Source organism: Enhydra lutris, unplaced genomic scaffold (assembly GCF_002288905.1).
Source record: "Enhydra lutris kenyoni isolate GAN:26980312 unplaced genomic scaffold, ASM228890v2 scaffoldscaffold2, whole genome shotgun sequence".
NCBI lineage: Eukaryota > Metazoa > Chordata > Mammalia > Carnivora > Mustelidae > Enhydra > Enhydra lutris.
The window spans coordinates 47102419-47123713 of NW_019154086.1; the positions used below are offsets into that span (position 1 = coordinate 47102419).

At 34.6% G+C, this 21295-nt stretch overlaps 1 pseudogene; it reads left to right on the forward strand.

Moving 5' to 3' along the window:
• The window catches only part of LOC111146266, a 120654-nt pseudogene that overhangs the window by 27712 nt on the left and 71647 nt on the right, over positions 1 to 21295 (forward strand).

The window sequence follows — 21295 nt, forward strand, 5'->3', positions numbered from 1 at the left end:
CTTTTATACATTTTAGTATAGTTTTAATTTATATTTTAAAAATATGATGAAATTGAACATTTTTTCCATTTGTTAAAGGACAGTATGCTCCCCCCCCCATGAATTGTCCATGTCTTTTGTTTATTTTTCTTTTGTGTTTTGATCTTTTTCTTAAGCTTTAAAGGTTATTTTATATATTAGGAAGAGTAGTGCTTTGTGGTATGAGTTGAAAGTATTTTTATCCTAGTTTTTTATGTGGCTTTGACTATTTATTGTATGTTTTACCTCATATTTTTAGAAATGTAGTTGAATATGTGGGCTTTTCTATCAGTGAGAAATGCTTTTCTTGCTCTAAGATTATAAAGGAATTCTCTCACATTTTCTTCAAGTAGTTGAGTATGGTTCCCTTCTTTAGAATTATGTTCCTTTTGGAATTTATTCTAGTACAGTAGTCACTCCTTATCAGTGGGGGATACATTTCAAGACCACCAGTGGTTGACTGACACTCAGTACTGAACCCTGTGTATATTTTGTTTTTTCCTATACCTACATACCTATGATAAAGTTTAATTTATAGGTTAGACACAGTAAGAGATTAGCAACAATAGAACAATTACAACATAATAAGCTTTATGAATGTGATCTTTCTCTGAAAATTTGTTATTTACTGTACTAACCCTTCTTGTGAGGATGTAAGATGATAAATTGCCTATGCAATGAGATGAAGTGAGGTGAATGCTATAGGCATTGTGATGTAGTGTGAAGATACTATTGACCTTCTGATAGATCATCAGCTTCTGGACCATGGTTAACTGTGGATAACTAAAACCATGTAAAGTGAAATCACAGATAAGCCAAGCATTAATTTTTCAATTTTATCTTTTGTTTTTTTGATAGTGGCACTCTGTAGTCACAGGTTCATTTATTAAAAGTTTTATATACACACAACAAAGGAAAATTTTTTTTCAGCTTTTATCTTTATTTTTTTCTCCATTTTTTAAACAATATTTATTTATTTTAGTGTATGTGGGCAGGGGCAGGAGCAGAGGGAGGGAGAGAGAGAGAAAGAAGCAGACTCCTCACTGAGCACAAAGCCTGACACAGAGCCTCATCCCGTGACCCCACGGTCAGAACCTGAGCTGAACTCAAGAGTTGGAGCTGAACCAACTGAGCCACCCAGGGTGCCCCTCCTTCTTTTTTAAGTTGATTGGTCTTATTCATGAAAAGGAATGTTTCTCTATTTCTTTAAGTCTATTTTTGGGCTTCCAAGAGTCTTCTGAAAATTTTTTCATACAGAATTTGAATATGTATTTTTAAAATAGCTTTGTTGCAATATGGTTCACATAGCATATTTACACTTACACATTTAAAGTTAAGTCAGTGATTTTTAGTTCGTGTACAGAGTTGTGCAGTTATCATCAATATCTAATTTCAGAACATATTCATCACCCCAGAAAGAAACCTTGTATGCTTCAGCAGTCACTCCCAAATTTTCTCCAATCTCCTCATTCTCCCTTAGTCCCAAGCAACTACTAATGTAATGGTATGCCTTCTGTTCCTATAGACTTTCCTCTTCTGGAAATTTCATATAAATGGCATCATATAATATGTAGTCTTTTATGACTGGTGTCTTTCACTTAGAATAATGTTTTCAGGGTTTGTCTGGGGCATAACATGTATCCTTTTTAAAATCTATTTTAGAAAATTTAAAAAAATTTGAGCGTAGTTGACACATGATGTTACATTAGTTTCAGGTATACAACATAATGATTCAAAACTCTGTATGTTTTGCTGTGGTCACCACAAATGTAGCTACCATCTGTCACCATGCAGTGCTATTATAATACCATTGACTGTATTTCTTATGTTGTACCTTTTATTCCTATGACTTATTTCATAACTGGAAGCCTGTATCTCCCACTTCCCTTCCTTCGTTTTTGCCTACTCCGCCACCTTCTTCCCTCTGGCAACTCTTAGTTTTCTGTATTTATATGTCTGATGCTGCTTTTTATTTGTGTATTCATTTATTGTGTATTCATTTATTTTGTTTTCTAGATTCCACATATAAATAAAATTATGGGGTATTTGTCTTTCTCTGACTTATTTCACTTAGCATTATATAGTCTAGATCTGTCCATGTCACAAATGGCAGGATCTCATACTTTTTTATGGTTGAGTAATATTTCATTGTATACCTGTACCACACCTTCTTTATCCATTCATCTGTTGATGGACACTTGGGCTACTTCTATATCTTGACTATAGCAAATAAAGCTGCAGTAAAGCATGTAACAGTTCCTAAGTTCTTTAGATTGCAGAATAATATTCCACTGTATGGATGTACTCCATCTCTTCATCAATTAATGGACATTTGGTATGTTTTTGATTTTTGGCTATTATGAGTAATGCTGCTGTGAACATTCATGTACAAGTTTTTACATGGATATATGTTTCACATTCTCTTGGGTATATCCCTAGGAGTAGAATTGCTGGATTATATGGTAACTTTATTTTTAACATTTTGAGAGTTTCCAAACTCCTCAAAAGCATTTGGATAATATTACATTTACACCAGCAGTGTACATGGGTTCCTATTTTTCACATTTTCTCCAATGCTTGTTTTTATTTCTCTTTTTTGAATATATCCTAATGAGTATGTGGTGCTCTTTCATTATAGTTTGGACTTGCATTTCCTTAATGGCTAATGATGTTGAGCATCTTTTCATGTGTTTATTGATTATATGAATATCTTAGAAAAATATTCAGATTCTCTGCCATTAAAATTTTTTTTTATTTTTGAGGTAAATATTTTTATATATCACGGATACAAGTCTTTTTTCAGATATAAGATTTGGAAATATTTTCTTTCCTTCTATGGGTTGTCTTTTCATGTTCTTGATGATGATTTTTGAAGCGCAAATGTTGTGAGTTTTGGTCAGTTTATCAACTTTTTTTCTTTTGGTGTCATATCTGGAAATGTACTATGTAACTCAGTGTCACAAGGATGCACTCCTGTTTTCTTCTGAGTTTTACAGTTTTATCTTACATGATCCACTTGGACTTTTGTGACTGATGTATGATGAGAATCTAACTTCATTCCTTTGCATGTACATATCCAGGCGTCCCTGCTGTGTTTGTTGAAAGTCCACTAATTCTCTTGTCATTCTTGTAAAAAAATCAATTGACCATGAATGTGAGGGTTTATTTCTGGGCTTTCAATTCTATTTCATTGATCTATGTATATCCTTATGTTGATGCTGTGCTGTTTTGATCACTGTAGCTTTGTAGTAAATTTTGAAATCAGGAAATGTGAGCCCTCTAATTTTGTATTCTTGGAAAAACAATTTTGTTCCTTCTGGGTCACTTGCATTTCCTTATAAATTTTAAGATCATCTTGCCTATTTCTGCAAAGAAACTGGCTTAATTTTGATAGGGATTGTGTAGAATTGGTAGGTCAATTTGGGAAATATTACCATCTTGACAATATTAAGTCTTCCAGTCCTTGCAAATAAGCTGTCTCTTTGATTTATTTAGGTCTTTAATATCTTTCAAAAATTTTTAGTTTTCAGAGTACAAGTTTTGTATTTTTTGTTAAGCTTATTGCTAAGCATTTTATTCTTTTTGATGCTATCATAAACTATCAAAAAACTTATTTTTTCTATATTGATCTTGTATCCTGTAACCTATTAAACTTGCTCATCAATTTTAATAGTATTTTTCTGCATTCCTTAGGATTTTCTAGATACAAGATCATGTTATCTGCAAATAGAGATAGTTTTGCTTCTTCCTTTCCAGTCTGGTTGTCTTTTATTTATCTTTCTTTCTCCTAATTGACTTGGTTAGAATCTCCAGTAAAATATGGAATAGGAGTAGCAACAGCAGACATCTTTGTCTTGTTCCTTATCTTGGGGCAAAAGTACTCGGTTTTTCACCATCAGTCTTGGTGTTAGTTGTGGGTTTTTTGCAGATGGCTTTTATCAGGTTGAGGAAGTTCCTTTCTATTACCAGTTTGTTGAGTGCTTTTATCATGAGAGGTTGTTAGATTTTGTCAAGTGTTTTTGCTGCATCTGTTGAGATCATCATGTGGTTTTGTCCATTTTATTGATATAGTTTATTACATTAGTTGATTTTCAGATAGTAGCCTTGGATTTTCTGGGCAAATCCCATTTGGTTATTTGTATAATACTCTTTATCTATTCCTAGATTTGGATTGCTAGTATTTTATTGAGCATTGTTTTATCTATATTTATTAGATATACTGTCCATAGTTCTCTTTTCTCATGATGACTTTGTGTGGCTTTGAGGAAGAATTTGTGAAAGATTGCTGTTATTTCTTATTTAAACATTTAGCAGATTTCACCAGTCAAGCTATTTGGGCCCGTACTTTTCTTTGGAGTAAATTTATTACTAATTCAACCTCTTTGCTTGTAATAGATCTATTCATATCTTATTTTTTCCTGAATCACTTTTGGTAGTTTGTATGTTTCCAAGAATTTGTTTATCTTATCTGTTGGTATTCAGTTCACATTATTTCCTTATAAGCCCCCTCCCCACCTTTTTTTCCTCTGTACATTCACTAGTGGTGTCCCTGCTTTCATTTCCGAATTTAATAATTTAAGTCTTCTCTCTTCACTTCTGGACCAGTCTAGCTAAAAGTTTTTCAACTTTGTTGCTTTTTTTAAAGCACTGTTAAAAGTGTTTAAACAAGGAGGCCATTAGACTGAGGTGATGCCCTGGTAGTTTACATAAGCAAACCAAAACTTAAGTTGGAGGCAGTATACTCTAGTCCAAGAAATTTAAACTTGAGAAAAACTAATCACAAACAGCTAATGAGGTTTCCCCAAATAAGGCAAGTGCTTAAGTTCTAACCAATCAAATAATTGCTTTGCTTTACTTTGCTTCAGTATTTTCTCTATAAAAACTTTGCTCCTCTCTCCTGTTAGTGGAGGGCTTTTAACCAACGACATTTAGTTTGGCACTGTCCAAATCAAATAAACTCTTGCAAAATTTTATGTGCTTCAGTTTGCCTTTTACCAGAATGATTTTTTTTAAGTTGATTTTTCTTTATTTTTTTTTAGCTTTCTACTTCATTTGTTTCTGCTCTTTATTATTTTCTTCCTTCTTCCTTTGGTTTTACTTTGTCCTCCTGCTTGCAAGTGTCTTAATGTGGAAGATTAGTATTGATTTGAGACCTTATTTATTTTTAGTATAGACATTTATAGCTATACATTTTCCTCAAAATGCTACTTTTACTGCATCCTGTAATAAATTTGGTATATAATGTTTTCATTTGTTATATTCACTCATTTCAAGGTATTTTGCAATTTGTTATGATTTTTTCCTAACCCATTGTTATTTACTAGTTTCTTGTTTAATTCTGACATCATAAATTTCCAAAATTTTTTGTCATTTATTTCTAATTTCATTCTGTTTTCAGGAAGCATATGTTGTGTAATTTTATTTTATTTTATTTAAAAATTTTTTTTAAAACCTGGTTTTTAAAAAGATTTTATTTATTTATTTGACAGAGAGAGATACAGTGAAAGAGGGAACACAGACAGAGGGAGTGAGGGAGGGAGAAGCAGGCTTCCCGCCGAGGAGGGAGCCCGATGCAGGGCTTGATCCCAGGACCCTGGGATCATGACCTGAGCTGAAGGCAGGTACTTAATGACTGAGCCACCCAGGCACCCCTATTGTGTAATTTTAATAGAGACACAGACAGCCCCCCCACGTGTGTGTGTGTGTGTGTATGTGTGTGCGTGCACACAAGTATGTATTAAGTAATCTCTATACCAAATGGGCTTGAACCTACCACCTTGAGATCAAGATTCACACATTTCACTGACTGAACCAGCCAGGCACCCTTATATGTTTATATATTGAAGCTTGTTTTATTGCCTGAATATGGTCTATCCTGGAGAATGTTCTGTGTGTTCAAGAAGAATGTGCAGTCTTCTTGGATGGAGTTCTATAGGTGTCTGTTAGGTCTAGTTGATTTAGAATGTTGTCTTAGAAGACTAGGTTGTTCTGCTTGGTTGTCCTATCCATTGTTGAAAGTTAGGGTGTTTAAGTCTTCAACAATTATTTTTGAATTGTCTGTTTTTCTCTTCATTTCTTTCAAGTTTTGTTCATGTATTTTGGCACCCTGTATATATTTATACTTGACAGATTGATCCTTTTATCATTATAGAATGTTCCTCTAATTTTTATTAACATTTTTTAACATTCTATTTTATGTGCTATTAGTATGGCCTCTCCATATTTATTATAGTTATGGTTTGCATGATACTTTCCCTTTTCCCTTCCTTCTACTTTTGACCTATTTATATTTTTGTATCTATATTGTGTCTCTTACAGAAAACATATTGTTGGATTCAGTTTTTTTATGTAGTCTGTTAATCTACCTTCAGTTATTTAACCCTTTCACATTTAATGTTATTAGGAATACAAAGTAACATCTATGTTTTTTCTTTTTACTTTCTATATCTCTTATGTCCTTTTTGTTCTCCTGTACTTTTTTTTTACTGACTTCTTTTGAATTAAGTGAATATTTCTTAATGTAACATTTTAATGTATTTAAGTAATTTTTCTCTATTTTTTTTAACTTATTCCCAGTTGTTACTCAAGGGGTTACAATACAGCTTAAAATTTATACTAACTTAATTCCAGTGAGATATAGAAGCATAATTCTTGTATAGTGCTATTCTTTTTTTGTGCTATTACTGTTATACATGCACACCTGTAGGTGTCACAAACCTAATAGTACATTGTTATTTATGTAATTTTGTGTGTTTAAAGAAGGTGAGAAGAGAGAAAAATGCATATTTATAGAGTTTGTTACATTAAAATTCTTAAGATTTGTGTTTTTCTTTATTTGCTCCTTGGATTTTAGTTACTATCTCTTGTCATTTCCTTGCTCCAATACAGTTTTGCTCTGTTAACTCTAAACAGAGCAAAGAGAACATTTATTTAAGTAAAAAAATGAATTTATTCAGGAATAGCAGAGGAATTATAGTTTTTTTTTTGCATAGTCTCTATTGATATATCTTCATATTTGCTCATTCTTCTGCCAACTTACATCTAATGTTGAAGTCTATAGTGATTTATTCTGTTATTATACTCTTCACCTTCAGTATTTCCATTTTAAAAAAATAATTTCTTCCCTTTTATTTTTATCCTCTTCTTGATGAGACATTGTTATCATACCTTCCTTTACTTCATTTAGCATGTTTTTCTTTTGTTCTTTGACCACATTTGTCTACTTTGAAGTCTTTGACATTCCCAACATCTGGAACCTCTCAAAGGTGTTTCTTGTGGAAGATTTTTTCCCTTGTGACACACTTTCCCATTTCTTTGCATGTCTCATAATTTTTATTGTTGTTTTTGAACCCCAGATATTTTAGATAATATAGCAATTGTGAATATTGATTCCTCCTTTCCTTCCCTCCTTTTTCTCTTCTCTTGATTCTTTCTTGGAAATCAGAAAATACTTAAGATTGTACTTAGCTTCAGAATGTTGAGATTAATAGTGTCTGGTTAAAGTTCTTTGAGTCTGTAAAATCCAGTTTGTATGCTCAGTGGTCTCTTTTCTTTTGGTTATGAGTTGTTTGTGAATAAATGAAATTTCTATATAAACAGATATTGTCACATTTAGAAACTTTTCCAAATGCTGAGGCCTTTGTTTTTAATATAAAGTTTATATTTATGGTTTTATTTCTTTTGTAATGCAATAATTTAGCTAATGAATCTTGCTTTTTCCCTTTAGGTTACACCTACATTTGAGGATTGGACTACTATTGATTGGTATCAATTTTTCTATTTATGGGAGAAATTGCCAACTTCTATGAAATGGGTGGCAGAGCTAGTGGGAGTTGAAGAAGGGTTCTTGGCTTGCTGTGTGAAAGGAGAAGTCGTAGCCAGAACTGAGAGACAGTATCGCTAGATGGCCATCCATAAAAGGTAAATAACAAGAAGCCTTGATTGTCCAGTATTTAACACAGTTTTAGATATATAGTAGTTGTTGAGTTTATTATAGTCACTTCCATTATCATTAAAATAAAAGTTTTAGGGGCGCCTGGGTGGCTCAGTCAGTAAGTGTCTGTCTTCAGCTCAGGTCATGATCCCAGGTTCCTGGGATGGAACCCTGCATCAGGCTTCCTGCTCAGTGGGGAGTCTGATTCTCCTTCTTCCTCTGCCTCTCCCCCTGGTTTGTGCATTCTCTCACTCACTCTCTCTCTCTCTCTCAAATAAATAAAATCTTGAAAAAAAAAGAAATAAGATCAAAGTTTTGGCTGAGTTGTCATTTTCTTGTGTTCACTGAATTTATCAATATTTCAGTTTCTCCTTTAATACTTGTTTAGAAGCCATTGTAGATGAAGACCGTTTAAGGTAGAACATTTAAGGGGCACCTGGGTGTCTCAGTCACTTAGGTGTCTGCCTTCAGCTTAGGTCATGATCCCAGAGTTCTGGGATCATGCTCCACATCTGACTCTCTGCTCAGCAGGGAGCCGCTTCTCCCTCTCCCTCTGCCTGCTGCTCCCCCTGCTTGTGCTCTCTTTTTCTGTCTCACTCTGTCAAAATAAATAAAAACAAAATCTTAAAAAAATAAAGTAGAACATCTAATTATTTTATTTACTTAAAGATGTGAATTAGAACTGACAACTTAGGGTAGCTTCATTTGAGGATATGCTTCATCTCATTATTATAAATGATTGATTGTTACCATGGAGGAGTGAATTAAAAGATTCAGATGGGGAAATTGAATCATTTGCCTTCTTTGAAATATAATAAAATTATTTTTCTTAATAGTAGTCTCTAGTAAATTATTTACAACATAAGCGTAAATTTTGTAAGGATTTATATACTTGGATTATTTGTGGTTATTACTGCCATTCAAGTCAATACTGGTTTTTATTTTCAAATTCTATCATTTTTTTGATATATGAGTAGGTGGTCATATAACTGTGTATCAAATATTCTTTTAAATTTTTTGTGCCATTCTATTTCTTGAACTAAGTCTTATTTCTTGAAATAGGTTAGCAGTATTAAAATATGGAGATCTTTTTGTTATATAAATATTAGTTCCTTGCTATGCTATAGTACTAATGTATGTCAGAATTTATTTGGTAAACATTGAGCTCAGTCTTTGTCCACTAATCCTATTTCCTATTAGGAATCTTCTCAGAGTATATAAATCCTCTCTTGATTTTTTGCTTCTTTCTTGTTTCTTAGCATATGTTGTATCTTCATTGTAGACATCTCTTACCATACTTATGGTGATTTACTTTCCAGGTTTTTTACTAGTCTTGTGCTATTAAATTTAATCGGCGAAGTTCCCTTAAAGGAAATTAACCAGAAATATGGATGCAGTCGTGGACAGATTCAATCTTTACAACAGTCAGCTGTTGTTTATGCAGGTCAGTTAAACAAGGTTTCCACATTTATTTGAGACTCTGTGGTTTGAGATCAAGTTAAGATTACTTTTTTTTTTTTTCAAATTCCATTTTATTTTAGGCTTCTCTAAAAGTGAGGGGATCATGGGAAGCTGTAATTGTCATCATAACACCTAAAACTATGGCATCGCTGGGATTTGTTATCCTGCTCCAGAGGATTGGCAGCTAGCTGAGTAGCTGAACATTTGTCCCCTTCTGTTGCTTAGCAACTACTGACCATCCACTTTTCTGTTTGTTTTTTTCCATTTTTCCTGTTACAAGAAGAAATAGACACAAAGTTGCCAACAGTTTCCCTTTTCTCATCAAGTTACTGATTAATATTTGTTATTGATAAGTAGGATGGCAAATGGAGAGGGATTTCTGGATTTCTCTTGGACTGTTCTAAATATCTCTTCTCTAGGAAAGCACTGATCTCTCCTTAATAAATCTAAACTCTTACCTCTAAGCTAGGCAAACAGGGACGTTCTGGGTCTGATTTTACCAAGAAATTCTTATAGGCCCTTAGGAAGGAAACCCTGGGCTGCTGGAAGAGTATGGGGATATATATGTGTAAAAGGTTTCATTGTGAAGGTGTGTGCATATGTAAGCATACTGAGGGAAAGATGGGAGAAGAAGGTTATAAAAAGGGAGAGATTCTTCAACTCATTGGCATGAAAGATCTCAAATTGCCTGTGGGGCTAGTGTTCCCATAGGGAAGTGATTTTCTTAATGACTTGACATTGGCTTTTCTGGCCTCTATTTCATGGGGAATAGCTATTGAGCTGTACAGCCCTTCCCTGATGAAAATATCAGTGGGAACTTCACTTTTTGTACTCCTCTCAGCACTTGAATATTTAAATCACCTCTATTTTTCTGTAGTTGAAAAGAGTCCCTCACCTGTTTTTAAGAGTTCTCTCTTCCTTAAAAGAAAGTAAGGAAGAAAGAATGAGAGGAATGAAGAGTGGGGGCTTTTTGTTTGCTTCATTTTAACATGCTCTACCTCAGTTGTTTCAAATATGAAGTTCGTGATTAAGAATAAATGAGATGACATTTAATGTGTTTAGCCCATCTATTGACCAGTTAACTAGGCCTTTAACATGTGTCTATTATTCTGTTACTTACACTTTTTGACTCTTAAACTTTACAATTCTGCAGGTAAACAACACAACAAAACAAAAGTAAATCTAAAGAAATAGAATTATCTATAAAGAATTTTAATTCAATAAATATTCTATGATTTTCCTAGGGATGATTACAGTATTTTCCAACTGCCTGGGCTGGCACAACATGGGACTACTACTTTCTCAATTTCAGAAGCGTCTTACATTTGGCATCCAGAGGGAGATATGTGACCTTGTCCCGGTGTCCTTACTTAATGCACAGCGAGCCAAGTTCCTCTATGCTTCCGGTTTTCTTACTGTGGCAGATCTTACTAGAGCAAATATTGCGGAGGTGGAGACTGTTCTGAAAAATGCTGTTCTCTTTAAGAGGTGAGAAAGTCCCCCTGAGTAGTTATTAAATGAAAAATCATTTTGTAAATAATAGAAAATGTGCTAAAATAGTTTTTGTTAGATAGTATCATAACATACATGGTGTCAGTGGAAGAAAATGAGACTGCTTTTTCTCCCTTAGATTTACTGTCATTTTGTGTGTGTATGTATATTTTTAAAATTGAAGTATAGGTGACCCACAATATTGTATTAGTTACAGCTGTACAGTATAGTGATTTGGAATGTCCATATGTTACGTTCCACTCAGCACAAGTGTAGTGACTATCTTTCACCATAAAATGCTATTGAATACCATTAACTATATTCCCCATACTGTACATTTTCTCCCTGTGACTTAATCATTCAGTAACTTAAAGCCTCTCTTACTCCCCTTCACTCATTTTGTCTATTGCCCTACCCCTCCCCTCTGGCAACCATCAGCGTGTTCTCTTTATTTATGGGCCTATTTTTGCTTTTAGTTTGTTTTGTTTTTTCACTTCTAAGTGAAATCCTATGGTATTTGTCTTTCTCAGTCTGACTTATTTCACTTGGAATAATACCCTCTAGGTTTATCCAAGCTGTCAAAAATGGCAAGATCTCATATTTTTTTATGGCAGAGTAATATTTCATCATAGATAGATATCATAGAGTGATCGATTGATCTTTATATGTTTGTTATCCATCATACATATATATTATCACATCTACATTCCTTCATCTATCCATGGATACTTGGGTTGCTCCCATATCTTGGCTGTTGTAAATAACGCTGCAATAAATATAGAGGTGCATATATTTTTTCATTAGTGTTTTTGTTTTCTTTAGGTCAATATCCAGTAGTGGGATTAGTGGATTGTATGGTATTTTTTTTTTTTTTAATCTTCATGCTGTTTTCCACAGTGGCTGGTCCAATTTACATTCCCACCAAAAGGGCACAGGGGTTCCTTTTACTCCACATCTTTACCAACACTTGTTTATTTCTTGTCTTTTTGATTCTAGGTGTTCTGAAAGGTGTAAGGTGATATCTCATTCTGGTTTTGATTTGATTTCCTCAATGATTAGTGATGTCAAGTAACTTTTCATGTGTCTGTTTGCCATCTATATGTCTTCTTTGGAAAAATGTCTATTTAGGTCCTCTGTCCATTTTTTAAAAGATTATTTGATTTTTTGGTGTCGAGTCATATAAATTCTTTATACTGTTAACCGGTTATGGGATATATCATTTGTGGATGTCTTCACCCATTCAATAGGTTACCTTTCCATTTTGTTGAGTCTTTCACTCAAAATAAAAAGCACAAAAACTTTTTATTTTGGTATAGTCCCAAAAGTTTATTTTTGCTTTTGTTTTGTTCGCAAGAGGAGTCATATGTAGAAAAATGTTGCTAAGCCCAATGTCAAAGAAATTACTACCTATATTTTCTTCTAGGAGTTTTATGGTTTTGGGTCTCACACTTAGGTCTTTAATCCATTTTGAGTTTATTTTTGTATGGTGTGAGAAATGATTGATTCTTTTGCACGTAGATGTCTAATTTCCCCCGCATCACTTATTGATGAGACTGTCTTTTTCCATTGCATATTCTTACCTCCTTTGTCATAGATTAATTGACTATACAAGCATGAGTTTATTTTGGTCTCTGTATTCTGTTTCATTGATCTATATGTCTGTTTTTGTGCCAGTACCATACTATTTTCATTACTACAGCTTTGTAGTTTTTCTTGGAATCTAGGATTGTGATACCTCCATAGCTTTGTTTTTCTTTCTCAAGATTGTTTTGGGTATTTAGGGTGTTTTGTGGTTCCATTCAAATTTTAGTAGTATTTATTTTAGTTTTGTCAAAAATGCTATTGATATTTTGATAGAGATTGCATTGAATCTATAGATTGTTTGGGTAGTATGGACATTTTAATCAATATTAATTCTTCCAATCCATGAGAATGGTAATATCTTTCCATTTGTTTTTGTTGTCTTCAATTTCTTTCATCAGTGTTTTATAGGTTTTGAGTACAAGTTTTTTGGTACAATTGTAAATGGTATTGTTTTCTTAATTTCTGTTTCTTCTACATTGTTATTAGTATAAAAACACAACCTTTTTTTGTCTTAATTTTGTATTCTGAAACTTTACTGAATTTGTTCTAATAACTTTTTGGTGGATCGTTAGGGTTTTCTATGTATAGTAGTGTATCACCTACAAATAGTGATAGTTTTACTTCTTCCTTGACAGTTTAGATGTCTTGTATTCCTTTTTTGGTCTAATTGCTCTGGCTAAGCTTTCTAGCACTGTGTTGAATAAAAGTAGGGAGAGCGGACATTCTTGTCTTGTTCCTGATCTTAGGTGAAAAGCTCTCAGTTTTTCACCATTGAGTATGTTAGTTGTGAATTTTTCACATATGACCTTTATTATGTTGAGGTGTGTTCTCTCTAAATTTACTTTGTTGAGAGTTTTTATCATGAACTCATGCTGAATTTTATCAAATGCCTCTTTTGTGTCTATTGAGATAATCCTATGATATTTGTCCTTTGTTTTGTTGATTTGGCATATCAGGTTGATTGATTTATGAATATTGAATTAACCTTGCTTCCCCAGAATAAATCCCATTCAGTCATGGTTGATGATTCTTTTAATGTATTGTTGAATGGTGTTCATTAATATTTTGTTGAGGATTTTTGCATCTATATTTATCAGGAACATTGGCCCATAAGTTTCTTTTCTTTCTTTCTTTTTTTTTTTTTGTCATGCCTTTAGTTTTGGTATCAGGGTAATGCTGGCTTTGTAGAATGTATTTGGAAGTTTTCCTTTCACTTCTATTTTTTGGAATAGTTTGAGGAGAGTAGGTATTAACTCTTCTTTAAATGTTTGGTAAGACTCATCTGTGAAGTTATTTGGTCAGGGAATTCTGTTTGTTTGAGTTTTTTTGATTACTAATTCAATTTCATTACTAGTAATTGGTATATTCAGCTGCTCTGTTTCTTTCTGGTTCAGTTTGGGAAGATTGTATGTTTCTTTTTCTTTTTTCTTTTTTTTTTTGCATTGTTCTCCAGATGCACTTTTAATTGAGTTAGATTATTGCATTATAATCCACTTAAGCCTAGAGGCTTGCCCAAGAAGAAAAGTGGTATAGCAGGGCACTAACAATGGATCTATGCCATGCAGTTCATGCGTCTTTGCATTTGCATATCACCTATTGCCAAAAAAACAGTCTGTGATTACCAAAACTACATTCCTACTATAATGGTAGACTGGGCCATTCACAACATACATAATAATTGGAGATGCTTTCTCAGACAGCCTCTGTTTTGAGGTTAAATCTCTCCATTCTGAAAGTTGGAACAAGAAAAATTGAACTTATTTTAGGAGATGGAGCCCTTTTAAGCCTGGCCACCCAGAAAGCGAACTAATGTGCATCATATATTGAGCTTCTGTGATTGTTTAGGTTTGTAGATCTTTTTTTAAAATTTTTAATTAACGTATAATGTATTATTAGCCCCAGGGGTAAGATTGTATGTTTCTAAGAATTTATCCATTTCTTCTAGTTTGTCCAATTTTTTGACATATAATTTTTTGTAATATTCTCTTTTTATTCTTTGTACTTCTGTGTTGGTTATTAATTTCCCTCTTTCATATCTGATCTTATTCATATCTCTTTTTTTCCTTGGTGAGTCTGGCTAAAGGTTTATCAATTTTATCTTTTCAAAGAACCAGCTCTTTATATCTTTTCTATTGTTTTTTTAAGTCTCTATTTTGTTTATTTCTACTCTGATCTTAATTTCCTTCCTTCTACTAACATTTAACCTTGTTTGTTCTCCTTTTTCTAGTTCTCCTAGGTGTAAATTTAGATTATTTGAGATTTTTTTCTTGTTTCTTGAGGTCAGCCTGTATCATTATGAATATCTCTCTTAGAATTGTTTTCACTGTGTCCCAGAGGTTCTGGATTTTTGTCTTTTTATTTTCATTTGTCTTCATGTATCTTTTGATTTCCTTTGATTTCTTCACTTGCCCATTGGGTATTTAGTAGTATGCTGTTTAGTCTCCACGTGTTTTTGTTTTTTCCAGTTTTTTTTTCTTGTGATTGATTTCTAGTTTTATACTGTTATGGTTGGAAGAGATGCTTGATATGATTTTAATCTTAAATTTACTGGGACTTGTTTTATGGTCTAACGTGTGATCTATCCTGGAGAATGCTCCATATGCATTTGAACTGAATGTTCTGGGTTTTTTTTTTTTTTTTTTTGTATGGAATGCTCTGCATGTATCTGCTACGTACATCTGGTCTAATGTGTCATTCAAAGTCACTATTTCCTTCTTTTTCTGTCTGCATGGTCTATCCATTGATGTAAATGGGGTGTTATAGACCTGTACTGTTATAGTATTACTGTCAATTTCTCTCTATATGCCTGTTAATATTTGCTTTATATATTTAGATGCTCAATATTGGGTGCATAGATATTTACAAATGTTATATCCTCTTGTTGGATTAACCTTTTTATCATTATATAATGCCCTTCTTTGTGTCTTTTTATAGTCTTTGTTTAAAGTCTATTTTGTCTGGTATAAGTATTGCTACCTTGGCTCTTTTTTTTTTCCCCCTCCTGTTTTTTCCATGCTTTCACTTTTGGTCTCCGTATTTTTATAGATCTGAAGTGAGTCTTTTTTAGGCAGCCTACAACTGGGATTTTATTGTTGTTGTTGTTTGTTTGTTTTAAATAGGCTTCACACCCAGTGTGGCGTCCAGTGCAGGACTTGAACTCACGACTCTGAGATCAAGACCTGAGCTGAGATCAAGAGTCAGGTGCGTAACTGACTGAACCACCCAGGTGCCCCATGGGTCTTTTTTTTTTTAAGGTCTTATTTATTTGAGAGGGAGAGCATGAGCCATGGAGGTGGGGGTGACAGAGGGAGAGGGAGAAGCAGACTCATTGCTGAGCAGGGATCCCAACACAGGGTTCCATCCCAGAACCTCAGGATCATGACCTGAGCTGAAGGTAGACACTTAACTGACTGAGCCACCTATGTGCCCCCTGGATCTTATTTTTTTTTTTAATTTTTATTTCTTTAATTTATTTATTTGACTGAGGGAGAGAGACAGAAAGAGAGAGAGCACAAGCAGGGGGAGCAGCAAACAGGGAGAGGGAGAAGGAGGCTACCTGCTAAGTGGAGAGCCCGATGTAGGGCTCAATACAAGGACCCTGGGATCATGACCTGAGCTGAAGGCAGATGCTTAACCAAGTCATCCAGGTGCCCTGGATCTTATTTCTTTTTTTTTTTTAAGATTTTTATTTATTTATTTGACAGACAGAAATCACAAGTAGGCAGAGAGAGAGATTGGAGGAAGCAGGCTCCCTGCTGAGCAGAGAGCCCGATGTGGGGCTCGATCCCAGGACCCTGGGATCATGACCCAAGCCGAAGGCAGAGGCTTCAACCCACTGAGCCACCCAGGTGCCTTTTCTTTTTAATCTATTAATCTTATTAGATTAATCTTAGATTATTAGATTAATCTTATTTTTTTTTAATCTATTCTACCACCCTATCTCTTTTGATATATTTATTACCCTTTTGTTAATTATTTTCTTATTTTTGTAGTTCTTTGTTTCTTTCTTTTGTTCTCTTTCCTTTGATGACTTTCTGTTGTGTTATGTTGATTGTCTTTATTTTTTGTGTAACTATTACAGATTTGGGGTTTGTCTTTACCATGTGGTTCATATATACCATTTTAAATATGTAACAGTCTATATTGTCAGTGGTCACTTAAGTTTGAACAAATTCTAAAAGAATATTTCTTTTATTCCCCTTTCCCCACATTTTTGTATATGTTATTATATTTTATATCTTCTTATTCATAATTTCTTACTTTTGATTATGGCCTTTTCTTTTTTCACTTGAAGAAGTCCCTTTAACATTTCTTGTAAAACTAGCTTAGTGATGATGAACTCCTTTAACTTTTGTGTTTTGGGGAAACTCTTTATCTTTCCTTCTGTTGTGAATGATAAGCTTGCCACAGAGAGTGTTCTTGGTTGTAGGTTTGTTTGTTTTTTTTTCCCCCCTTCAGCTCTTTGAATATATCATGCCACTCTATTCTGGCCTGCAACATTTCTGCTGAAAAATCTGCCCATAGCCTTAAGTGGTTTCCCTTGTATGTAACTTTTTGCCTCTCCTTGCTCTTTTTAGAATTTTCTCTTTATCTTTAACCTTTGACATTTTAATTATATGTGTCATGGTGTGGAACTCCTTAGGTTCATCTTGTTTGGAACTCTGTATCCTTCCTGAACCTGTTTTCTTTCCCCCGGTTAAGGAAGTTTTCAGTTATTATTTCTTCAAATAAGTTTTCTCCCCTTTTCTTTCTCTCTTCTCTCCTGGGACCTCCATGTTTGTTCACTTGATGTCATTCTAGAGATTGCTTAACTTATCCTCGTTAAAATTTTTTTTCTATTTGTTGTTCAGCTTGAGTGCTTTCTATTACTTTGTCTTCTAGATTGCTGCTGATCTCTTCTCATCCCCTAATCTATTGTTGATTCCCTCTAGTGTATTTTTCATATCACTATGTTCTTTAACTTTGATTAATTCTTTCTCATATTTTATATCTCTTTGTTGAAATTTTCACTGAATTCTTCCCCACTCTTGTCTCCAGTCCAGTGAGCATCTTTAGGATCATTACTTTAAACTTTATCAAGTGCATTGTTTCTCTTTGTTTCAAATAGTTCTTTTTCTAAGATTTTGACTTGTTCTTTTGTTTGGAGCATATTCCTCTATCTCCCCATTTTGCTTGATTTTCTGTTTGTTCCTTTGAATTGAATAGAACAGCTACTTCTGAACTTGAAGGAAAGGTATAATGTGTGGTTATTCCTGTATAGTCTTTGTGTGCCTAATAACTTTGGCTGGCTGGCTGGCTGGAACTGTGACTGCCATGGGCATGGAGTCTCAGGTACTCCTTTTTTGGGCTGCTCTGGTAGCATGACTGGAGCTGAAGTGGGCTTGGGTCAGGTGGTTCAGGGCTCTCTGGAAAGAGGTTCTGGCAAGACAGCAAAAACTGAAGTTGGTGCAGGCCAGGGCAGTCCCTGGGCTCTTTATACAGAGAACATCCTGGCAGGATAGCTGGAGCTGAAGTGAGCATGGGCCAGGACTGTCCAGGGGCTCTCTACCCACAGGGTTCACTGGGAGGACAGCTGAAGCTGAAGTGGGTGCAAGTTGGGTGTTCTGGGGGGCTCCACACAAGGGGTACCCAGACAGGGTTGCTGGAACTAAGGGGGGTGTGGGTCAGGGATTCTTGCAGCACTCTGTGCTGGGGGAGAATTAGCAAACTGTCTGGAGCTAAAGTAGTATGGGCCTGGGTCTGGGCTGCTTTGCTCCTGGGTGTGCCACCTTGCTGCATCAGCTGGAGCTATAGTGAGTTCTGACCAGGGATGTCCTCCTGGTGGGTGGCACACTGGTGCTGCCTTGGTGGGAAGGCTGGGGCTGGTGTGGACTAAGGGTTTGGGGCTCATTGAGGTAGTAGGCCAGCTAGTATACCCGGACCCTGCTTCTGTCTTGCTCTCAAGGTGGAGGGGGAGCATAAACTGTGAAACTTGCTGCCCCTATGACCTGGAAAGAGTTCCAGCAGATCTTCCACCATGTGACAAAATTCTAAGTCTAGTTTCTTTATGTTCTAGTTACTCTTTGTACTTCTATATTATGCTGAATCTACTATTGCTATGATTATGCCTCTTCTGTATGCCCAGAACTTTATTGATCAAAATTACTAATATCAGTATTAGGACAAACCAATATCACATACTTCTTCATGTGACACAGTGAGAAAAATACCGCATCGTTTCTGGAGTATTCTTTCAAAAATGTCTAAAATAAATTTAATTATAAGGAAATATTAGACAAACCTAAACTGGGAGGCATTGTACAAAGTAATTGACTAGTACTCTTCAAAAATATCAAGGTCATGAAAAACAAAGACTGAGGAACTGTTTCTAATTAAAGAAAGATAAAGAGATGTGAAAACTAGATGCACCACCTTATTCTAGATTGGATTAGAAAAGGGACGTAAGTGTTGGTGAAATTTGAATAAGGTGTGTAGGTTGGATATAGAATTGTATTAATTTTCTGGATGTAAACTGGTATCTGGCAACTGGCTACCCTTTCCTTTTAGTACTTGGTAGTTAAGCGCTAGAAAGCCCAGTTAGCCTTTGATTGTCTCAATTTGCCATTAACAACAATTCATAATGAATTTTCTCTGCATATGTATTTTCATACTTTTGGTAATGTTTCCTCAGAGTAGATTCCTGGTTGGGATTTTCAAAGTTAAAGACTTATGTCACTTTATTAGATTCCAGATTGCCCTGCAGGTCACATTCTCACTAATCTATTACCCCACAGCCTTGCCAACAGAATCCATTGTTAGAGGTTTTCATTTTATCAGTCTGTTAGATGAGAAATTGTATCTCAGCATGGTAGAAGTGTGCATTTCTTCACTTGTGAGTGATGGTAGAGATGTTTTCATATGTTTCAGGATTTTTTTTTCTTGGTTTCTTTGTGAATTTTCTGGTTATGTCTTTTCCTTATGTTTCTACTGGGTTTGGTCTTTTCCCTCTCCTTTTAAAGAATCTTTTCAAAATTGATTAGAGTATTTAGCTGCTTTTATACATATATTACAAATATATTCACAAAATTTATGAATTGTCTTTTGACTTTCATTGCATTGTTTTTGCCATGCAGAATTTTAATTTTTTTTAAAAGATTTTTATTTATTTATTTATTTACTTGACAGAGAGAGAGAGAGAGGGGTCACAAGTAGGCAGAGAGGCGGGCAGAGAGAGAGGCAGGGAAGCAAGCTCCCCTGCTGAGCAGGGAGCCCGATGTGGGGCTTGATCCCAGGACTCTGAGATCATGACCTGAGCCATCAAGACAGAGGCTTAACCACTGAGCCACCTAGGCGCCCCCAGAATTTTAATTTTTTACTGATTTTTTAAATCAGTCTTTTTTCTTTCTTTCTTTTTTTTTCTACTCTTGAATTATCATAGAAAACTTTGTACTGAGATTAAAAAATAATTCATTCATGTTTTCTTCTAGTATTTATAGGTTTGAATTTAGATTCCTGATGCATTTAGAATTTAATTTTGTGTATGGTGTGAAGTCTGGTTCTAATTTCATTTTTTATCCAGAGGTTCCCATTTATAAAAAAAGGTCTATCTTTGACTTAGTAATTTCAGATGCTATCATTATTATATACTAAATATCTATAAGTAACTAGGTTTATTTCTGGACTTTCTATTCTACTTACTATTCTTTTTGTCAATTCATGAGCAAGTACCATATTTTTAATTATAAAGGCTTTATATAGGGGCTTGGTTGAGACCTGATTTGTGACCCAGGATGTGATCTATTCTGGAGAATGTTCCATGCGCACTAGAGAAGAATGTGTATTCTATTGCTTTGGGATGGAATGTTCTGAATATATCTGTGATGTCCATCTGGTCCAATGTGTCATTTAAGGCCTTTATTTCTTTGTTGATCTTTTGCTTAGATGATCTGTCCATTTCAGTGAGGAGGGTATTAAAGTCCCCTACTATTATTGTATTATTGTCAATGTGTTTCTTTGATTTTGTTATTAATTGGTTTATATAGTTGGCTGCTCCCATGTTAGGGGCATAGATATTTACAATTGTTAGATCTTGTTGGACAGACCCTTTGAGTATGATATAGTGTCCTTCCTCATCTCTTATTATAAATTGATCTGATATAAGGATTGTCACCCCAGCTTTCTTTTGATGTCCATTAGCACGGTAAATTGTTTTCCAACCCCTCACTTTAAATCTGGAGGTGTCTTTGGGTCTGAAATGAGTTTCTTGTAGACAGCATATTGATGGGCTTTGGTTTTTTATCTTCTGATACCCTGTGTCTTTTGATTGGAGCGTTTAGCCCATTTACATTCAGGGTAGCTATTGAAAGATATGAATTTGTTGCCATTGTATTGCCTGTAAGGTGACTGTTACTGTCTATTGTCACTGTTCCTTTCTGGTCTACTACTTTTAGGTTCTCTCTTTGCTTAGAGGACCCCTTTCAATATTTCCTGTAGGGCTGGCTTGATGTTTACAAATTCTTAAAGTTTTTGTTTGTCCTGGAAGCTTTTTGTCTCTCCTTTGATTTTCAATGATAGCCTAGCTGGATATAGTATTCTTGGCTGCATTTTTTTCTCATTTAGTGCTCTGAATGTATCATGCCAGTTCTTTCTGGCCTGCCAGCTCTCTGTGGATAAGTCTGCTACCAATCTAGTATTTTTACCATTGTATGTTACAGACTTCTTCTCCTGGGCTGCCTTCAGGATTTTCTCTTTGTCATTAAGACTTGTAAGTTTTTACTATTAGATGACGGGGTGTGGACCTATTTTTATTGATTTTGAGAGGGGTTCTCT